The following is a 9,257-nucleotide window of genomic DNA, read 5'->3' on the forward strand; positions in this document are numbered from 1 at the left end:
GAGAATATCTGCGGTTTGCCTCTCTGAAGAGACATGGATCAGGTCTATGTGTCCTCTCTCATGATTATCTCGTAGGAAATGGAATCTGATATCTATGTGCTTGGTTCTGGAGTGTAGGATAGGGTTCTTTGCAATGCTAATGACTGACATGTTGTCTACAAAGATGGGAACCCTACCGAAACTCAAACCATAATCCTGCAAGGTTTGTTTCATCCAAAGTATCTGGGAGCAGCAGCTAGCAGCGGCAACATACTCAGCTTTTGTGGAAAAAAGCGCTACGCTAGCCTGCTTGCGAGAGGACCAAGACACCAAAGATGTACCGAGAAATTGACAAGTGCTGGATGTCGACTTGCGATCCAACCGACACCCACCGAAATCGGCATCAGAAAAGCCTACCAAAACCAGAGAAGAATCCGCAGAATACCAAAGACCAAATTCAGGGGTGAATTTCAGATACCTGAAGATGCATTTCACCACCTGCCTGTGGGAGATGCACGGAGAAGCCTGGTAGCGTGCACAGAGGCAGACACCGAACTGGATGTCCGGTCGCGTCGCCGTCAGGTACATGAGAGAGCCAATCATGCTCATGTACTCCTTCTGGTCCATCGCCTCGCCGTCCAAGTCCTCATCAGGCGATGTCGATGTGCTGATCGGAGTCGGCTGAGGAGACAAGTCACTCATGTCGAACTTCCGCAGCAAGTCTCTAATGTACTTGGCTTGATGGACAAAAGTACCCTGAGGAGTCTGCTTGATCTGCAGCCCGAGGAAGAGCTGCAGCTCACCCATCATGCTCATCTCGAACTCCCTGGACATCTGCTCAGAAAACTTGGAGACAAGAGCGTGAGAAGAGCCACCAAAGATAATATCATCCACGTATATCTGAACTAATAGAAAGTCATTGCCAGATCGCATGAGGAATAAAGTTTTATCCACACATCCCATTTTAAAACCCTGAGCCAGCAAAAATATTTTCAGTCTATCATACCAAGCTCTAGGTGCATGTTTCAAACCGTAAAGAGCTTTCTGGAGTTTATAAACACGGTTTGGAAACTTGAGATTTTCGAAACCAGGGGGTTGTTTCACATAAACCTCTTCTTCGATAAAACCATTCAAGAAGGCAGATTTAACGTCCATTTGGAAAACTTTAAAACCCTTGGAAGCAGCAAATGCAAGAAAGATTCGAATAGCTTCCAAACGAGCAACAGGGGCAAAAGTCTCCTCAAAATCAATACCCTCTTTTTGGCAAAATCCCTGGGCAACAAGACGAGCCTTGTTTCGAACAACCAACCCATCCTCACCCTGCTTGTTTTTAAAAACCCACTTCGTTCCGATGGGATTACAAGCAGGTGGAGGCTCGACCAAAACCCAAACTTGGTTTCTTTCAAAATTTTCAAGTTCCTCATGCATGGCATTGACCCAATTAGAGTCAGAAAGAGCGTGTCCAATATCTTTGGGCTCAAAAGAGGCAACAATCGCTAAATGAGCAAAGCCAGCATACTTGTTACCTTGGACCTGGTGACTCGCTCGTTGAGATCACCTAGCATCTGTTGAGGTGGATGGCGGCGCTGAATGTGTCGCGGTGCTTCCCTTGTCGAAGTCGCCTTCTCCTCAACCAAAGCTGGTGTCTCCTCAGGTGCATCTAGTGAAGCCTGAGTCACCTGCTCGACCGGTCCCCGGGAAGTAGACGTAGTCGGGTCGGGGCCGTCGTCATCATCTGAGCTCGTGGCGGAAGCAACTGGGTCCACAGCACGCGTGGTAGCCTCAGGGTCGCCCTCCGCAGCTTCTTCCTCCTCATCTTCAAAGATGGAGGTGCCGAGCTCATCATCTCCTGCAACTTCAAAGACAGAAGAATTGCACGGTGCAGTCTCATCGAAAGTGACTTCACAAGTCTCTCTGACGATGTTAATATGAATAATCAGCACTCGGTAAGCTCTAGAGTGAGAAGCATAACCGAGAAAAATGCCGTCAGACGAGCGAGACTCAAACTTATCAAGATTTCCATCTTTCAGCACAAAGCACCGGCAACCGAAAACTCTGAGATGATCAACACGGGGCTGGCGTCCAAATCGCAACTCATAAGAAGTCCTGTGCATGAAAGCACGCAAGAAAATGCGGTTGGACACGTAACAAGCGGTGTTAACCGCCTCAGCCCAGTATTTGCGAGGAGTCCTATGCTCATCGAGCATCGTCCTCGCCATCTCAACCAGCGTCCGATTCTTCTGCTCTACAACTCCATTCTGCTGTGGAGTGTAGGGAGAAGAATACTGGTGTTCAAGCCCTTGATCACTGCAAAAGGCGTCAAAACGAGTGTTTTTGAATTCTGTGCCATTATCACTGTGAATCGCTCGCATGGCCTGGGGTAGCTCGTTTTTCAACCTCAAGATCAAGTCTCGAACAAAATCAAAAACCTCATCCTTGGTTCTCATGAAAAAGACCCAAGAGTAGCGAGAAAAATCGTCCACGATCACAAGAACGTACCACTTCCCACCAACTGACATCACCCTAGAAGGACCAACTGTGTCCATGTGTAGCAATTCTCCTGGGTGAGCGGTCATCACTTGATTAACAGGCAGATGAGAAGTAGCAATCATCTTCCCATGGCGACACAGATGGCAAACAAGGTCCTTTTCAAACTTCAATTTGGGCAATCCTCGGATCAGGCCAAGTGAGCTAAGTCTCGACAACAAATCGAAGCTCAAATGTCCAAGTCTCCTATGCCACTTCCACAAATCAGAAGAAGGACCAGCCATCAAGCAACGAGAAGGGCCAAGAGGAGTTCCAAAGAAGTCAACCAAGAAAACCCGATCGCGAGGTGTAATCCGGCAAACCAAATCTCCTCTGGAATCCAAAACACGCGAACAACCCTCCTTGAAGCGAACCTCAAACCCTTCATCAAAAAGTTGCGAAACAGAAAGCAAATTGAACCCAAGGTTCGAAACCAAAGCAACCTCTCTCAGGGTAAAGCGATCAGAAACTCAAACAGCGCCAAGTCCACGTACCTTTCCTCTTCCATTGTCCCCGAACACAATGTACTCCTTTGAGCGCATCGGGGTGAGGCAGGAGAACCATTTGCCATTTCCTGTCATGTGGCGCGAACAAACGGAGTCCATGATCCACCTGTTCTCCAAGCCTCCAACCTGCACATCAGTAGTGAGACAAAGGGTGAACAAATTTCTCAACAATGGGGTTAGCAAAGTGAGAAGCAAACCAGTGTCGAGCCATTTGCTCTACAGAAGGGTTAGCAAAATTTGGTAAAGCGTATCCCCTGTCCCGTCTATCGCGAGACTGACGACCACCACCGCGAGGAAAGCGTGGTGCATCGTAACCTCCTCCAAAGCCTCGGTCCCGTGGGCCATAGCCGTACTGAGGACGACCAGGAGCACGACCGGCAAAACGACCACCCGCTGGAGCACGGTAACCACTACCGTCTCCCTGTCCTCCACCTACACGGCGCGCCCTAGCATCTTGCCTACCACCACGCCGAGAAGGACCATGCACCCGAGCAGAGTACATGTCCGCGTTCCGTCTCTCCTGCTCTCGCCTCACAGCCCGCTTCCTCCTGAAGCAAAACTCCTCCAGGTGACCTTCCCTATCACAGAACTCGCAGTGGTACCTCACCTCACGCTTGGGAGGTGGAGGCCTAGCCTGCGGACGGGTAGGAGCAGCCCTCTTCTTCTGGGCAACTTGGGCTGCGGCAGCAGGGAGCGTGTCGAGGGGATTCCTCAGCTCATTTGGCTTTGGAACCCAAACCTGCTTCTGCGGAGGTGCTTTCGGTGGTTCTTTAAACACACCATCCGCGGGGTCAACAAGCGAAGGCTGCGAGCTCGTGCTAGCAATGTTTCCAGCAGCCTTGCCAATCTTACCATACAACCTGTCAAAGTCTGACTTCGTGTATGTGTAACCGATCCCAAACCCATCACCACGCTTGAACTGCTTAATCATCATGCCCAACTGCGGCTCACTGCTAGAAACCCAACTCAGAATCGCCCTAAGATAGGTATTCTCATTCTCCAAGTTGGCTTTTTCTACCGCAAGACTATCCAGATCAGCAATCAAACCAGGGCAAACAGAGCAGTCAATAGGTGAGCTAGACTCTACGACCTTAGTCTTCCCAAAAGACTTGATCAAAGCGTTCTTCTCATCTAGCTCCGACCGAAGCGTGGGACAAAGCTTACAAGCACCAAGCAAAACTGGCCTAGACTTCATCTCCTCTAGCTCGCACACAACAGTAGCAAACTTGGACTGCAACGAAGCTAGATCGGACTTAAAGATAGGACACTCATCACATTCAAGCACATCGCTAACAATTGGAGCGTCCTTAACCAGTTCTAGTTCATGCTTGGCCTTAGCGAGCTCATGAGACACGTCAGAAAGCGAAGTCTTAGCAACTTCTAAGTTCGCGACGTTCTCATCATGCTTGGCACGGAGAGCAACAAGATCATTCATGTGAGATATGCATCCAGCACACTCATCCTCACTAGATTTCTCCCTAGCACAAGCCAGCTCAGCCCTAAGCTTTCTACGCTCTCTAGCTGCTTCCTTAAGCAGCCTTTTCTAATTGTCGAGAGCGGCGTACAACTCCCTAACCTCTGTATCTAGCAGGTCAATCATGGAGTTTACCTCTGAATCACTCTCGGATCTAGGAGAAGAGTCGGCGTGCGTCGGTGTAGCATGTCCACCTGAAGACGCACGAGCACCATCGGCTTCGCCCGCCATGGTGCAGAAACCCTTGCGCCGACCGGCCGCCAAGCAAAGGCCGATGAAGCCGGTAGCTTCCTTGTCCCGCTTCTTCTTCTTCTTGTCGTCGTCGTCGGAGGTCGGTGAAGAAGAGCGGTCGGTGTCGAAGCTCTTGTCGAGGTCGCTGAGCTGCGCTAGAAAGGCCTTCTCCCGCTTCTTGGCCTTGTACTGGAAGCGCTTCTTGAGCGACTCCTTATCGAAGCGTCCTCCCCGGTCACGACTGCGGTGCTTGTGGCGCCGACGCTCCTTGTTGGAGCCTCCCTCGTCGCGGTCGCGGTGGCGGTAGTAGTCAAAGTGGTTGTTCTGGCCACCGCTTGACTTCTTGGGGCAATCGGCGATGAAGTGGTTCAGATCGCCGCAGTTGTAGCACCCGGGGTTCTTCTTCCTCTGCCTGTTGTGGTAGACGCGCTGGAACTTGCTGATGAGGAGGCACAAGTCATCGTCGCCCAGCGTCTCCAGCTGCTCATCTGTGACAGAAGGCAAAGAGGCAAGAGAAAAGCCAAGAGCAGAGTTAGCGTTAGAGCTCGATCCACCTGGGCCAATCACAAGAGCGACGCTCTTGGAAGGAGTGGCACCATTGAGCTTGGCTCGTGTCTGGTTATCCACCTCTATGGCCTTGAGCTTGCTGAAAAGCTCGTTCACTGTTAGAGTCTCATAGCCAGCAGACTCAATGATGGTGTTCACCTTGAGATCCCACACAGAGCGGTCAAGTGCGTAGAGTAACTTGAGGGCCTTCTCGTGCTCTGTGTACTCAAGGGCATCTGCAGATCTGTTCGCATTGACTTTGTTCACAATCGACTAAAAACGACTGAACATCAAGTCAATGCTCTCACCCGGCTCCTGTGTGAAGTTCTCGTATTCACGCCGGTGAGTCTCGAACAGTCTGGCCTTCACCTGAGGTGTGCCCTCGTGGTAGTTCTCAAGGCACGTCCAGATCTTGTGGGCTTCTTGAAAACTCTGGATGCGTGAGAACTCCGCACGAAAAACGCCAGCGAACAAGGCATTGACAGCCTTGGCGTTAGCCTTGTGCTCAGTCACTTGAAGAGGAGTGACCCGAACGGCAAGCACCACGTAAGCCTGGTTCTTGGTAATATCCCAGATCTCGGCTCCCATGCTCTGCAAGAAGGCTCTCATGCGAACCTTCCAGTAGGCATAGTCATCGCCGAAAAACACCGGGATCTTCCCAAGACTCGCCATGGTCGCCAAGTGGTTTTCGAACCGGTTAAGGTACTGAAAACCTCAACCAAGCTTTGATACCAATTGAGGGACCGAAATTGGCGACCAGAGGGGGGGTGAATGGGAGCCGATCAAAATTTCTTCGAAATTTGAAACGTCGGCCTATGTCCCAAAATCACCGCAAGCCCTCGAACCTAGGTCAGTGAGAATAGCTATGGACAAGCTATCTCGAAGCAAAAGACCCAGGTCGCAGCGCGGAAGCAATGGCGAGAGAAACTTCTCAAATCGCAGCACAACACACATGGACCGGTCTGACCGGTGCACTGGACCGGTCTGACTGGTCGGGCAATTCAAAACCAGACTGACCGGTCTCGCCCACCGGTCTGACCTGTGTCGTCCAGAAAACCCGCAAACAAACCTTCAAACCACGAATCTCGAGCAAACGAAGTCCAAATCCAATCAAACTTGGAGGAAAGCTTCGTAACTACCCCGAGAACATATCCCCAAAAGATCTCACCCAAAAGATTCACAGATCGAGAGAAATCAAGGAAAAATCAAAGAGGATTGGGGTTTTCTCAAGAACACAAAATCACCAATTCGTGAGAACCCATGATTCCAGGGGGTTTGGCACTAGGCTATATGCATAGGAATCATTCCAAAGAGTTCATCAAACCACGAAATCAAGGGTTGTTCTCCTCCAAACAAGAAACACACCAAAAGAGGAGAATTGAACCCAAAACGCAAGAAAGAAGGGGATGACGAGATGCTCAGCACACACAAGTGAATCTCAAACAAATTTCATCTATTAATCTCAAAGGAATTCACCTATACAAAGGCTAGAGCCATCCGCCCACCATCCACCCACTAGATTGAAGAGAATAGCTATAATCTAAACTCTCTTTGCGTTGGAGACCTTGGCCCTAACCTGAGCAGGGGGAAGGGGAAGGAAAAACTGAAAAGGACTCAAGAGACTCGAAGCGCTCCACCTGGAGAAGGGGGGGCTTTTATACTTGGCTGCTGCGGCTAGACCGGTCAGACCGGTCCAGGGGACCGGTCAGACCGGTCGGGTCTACAGCAGCCCGCTGTACAGACTCGATCGACGGCGGAGTTTCTTTCTTCGACTCGAAGTCTTTGCTGCGATGCCGCCACGTCGACGAAGTACTGGTCCGCGGTTTTGGAGGGTCCGCGAAACCCGGGTAGGTGGCCGGTTTTGAGAAAACCGCCAAAACCTCACGCGCGGGAAGATTCCCGCCTCCACGCCGTGGCCCTAGACGCCGTTCCTGCCTCGGCCTTCTGACGGCCCTAGACGCCGCCCGACGCCCGTCACCTCCTCGCCCGCAGTGAGGCCTTAGACGCCGTCGACACCCGTCGCCTCCGTCAGTCCCGAGACCGACGCCCGTGCCTTCACGACTTGGCGTCTTCAACCACCGGCCGCCTGCTTGGTTTTGTGGCGCAAACCAAGAAACCCACCTTCCGTCGCCGCTTGCGTCCTCGATCCAGGAGTGAACGCCACAGCTGCCGCCCGGCCCGAGCTCCTCCATGGCAACTCTTCGTCGACACTCGACGCCCGTGTACCTGCAATCCAAAGACCAAGCGCACGATCACACCACACGGTTGACAATTCACTCATCACAGGCATGATAGAGTACTCTCGTTCCTCAAAATGGTTATCTTGCACACACCTTACATATATAGCCAGGGAAAACGGGGAATGGCAGGTGCTGTAGGTGTATGGGTGTTAAGAAAAGCAATTCCAAGGGGCATCATGGACAAAAAGAGGATAGGGAGGAGGCAAGAGATATGCATGAGAAGTGAAGGGGAAACAGACATCAGGAGCAAATTCAGGAATTGTAAGGTTTCAATATATCAATAACAAATCTAACTCGAGGGGTTTTTTCCCCTCAAACACTCAGGAGAGCAGCATATTTTCGTATTGAAGAAAGAGAGCATCGGACAGATTGTATGTACCCCTCCAGAAGGAAGAATATGCACACAATCACACACTCAAGGGAGGAATATCTGAATGTGATTAAAACTATATGAACTTTTTTGTCATGAATTAAACAGAGACATTTCTTTTATCAAAGAGAGACAAAAGTTCTTTTTTTTCCTTTCTCAAAATACAATATTCTAAATCAAAATATGGACAGGTGTAGAAGTAAGCTTTGACTGAAGTATGGTAGGAACTTGGCTTCTTCACCGTACAGGTCACCAACAACAATACTAGAGAGGGAGATAGGATGCGAATCGCTCAATATACACAAAAAAGAATAGTGAAATGGAAATTAATTTAAAGACCAGCACACCTAATGCAACCTTAGATTGTTGATTAGTAAACATTTGCTAGAAGTGTAGCATTGGCGTACACATTAATGACTATTACCTCAATCTCCCTAGCTAACAGAAAAACAAGCAATGTATATAGTATATATTCACTAAAAAACACCATACAATATTGCACCAACTACGAGTTGGGGACCGTATGTTAAAGAGCGGTACTTCAATGCCATTCTATAAATACTGAGTAGGGGGTACTTTGGAGCCTTTTCCAGCTTCATATATTGTGCATAAAAAACCCAAACAAAGTATTTTTTACCAACGATCTGTTCCCCTTCCCACTTTGGATGCTACAACTCACAAGTGGCTGGATTTGTAGAAACTTGATGAAGTCTGTGAAAAATTCTCTGCTAGGATTAGGCTCTGTCAACCATGATTGAATGGCTACTCTGCAGGCTGCAGCTAACTAGCTTGCTTTTAAAAACAAAAAAACATGTTGTTGCAATGCATCTGTTTAACACTTAAACGCAGAAATAGAGCCAGCTAACTGTGTTCTTGCCTTATATTTATGTGGCCAGTTTTACTAACAAAGATACAAGAATGGTTTTGGAAATAGATAAAGCCATAAAGGTACGCACATAAAAAACAAACAACAAATAAGCTTAATAGAATTAACATTTGAAATAAAAAAAAATATCGACTGCTATAAAAAATAACTACAGATAGTCACCTCTTTCCAGTTCGGAACCCCACCCTCTGGAACCCATTGTAGATGGTCAAATTTGTAACGAACATGGCACCATTTATGCCAATTCGAGTGATTTTGGTGATCGTATGACAACACAATTAATGGGACTAATGCTTTTGTTAAGTGAACATTTCTAAATCCCAGGGATGAAGTAAAAAGGCCATACAAAGCAAAACACGAAAAAAGAACTCAAAGAAACGTTGAATTGGACGAGTTCTACTGAAACCAGTAGCACCGGAAGAACCGATGCCTGTAGCATCGGTGCATCCGATGGTTGTCGGAAGATCCGACGCCCTGCTTTGGTGCAAAACTGAGCGCC

The sequence above is a fragment of the Panicum virgatum genome, chromosome 3K (genome assembly GCF_016808335.1).
Source record: "Panicum virgatum strain AP13 chromosome 3K, P.virgatum_v5, whole genome shotgun sequence".
Lineage (NCBI taxonomy): Eukaryota > Viridiplantae > Streptophyta > Magnoliopsida > Poales > Poaceae > Panicum > Panicum virgatum.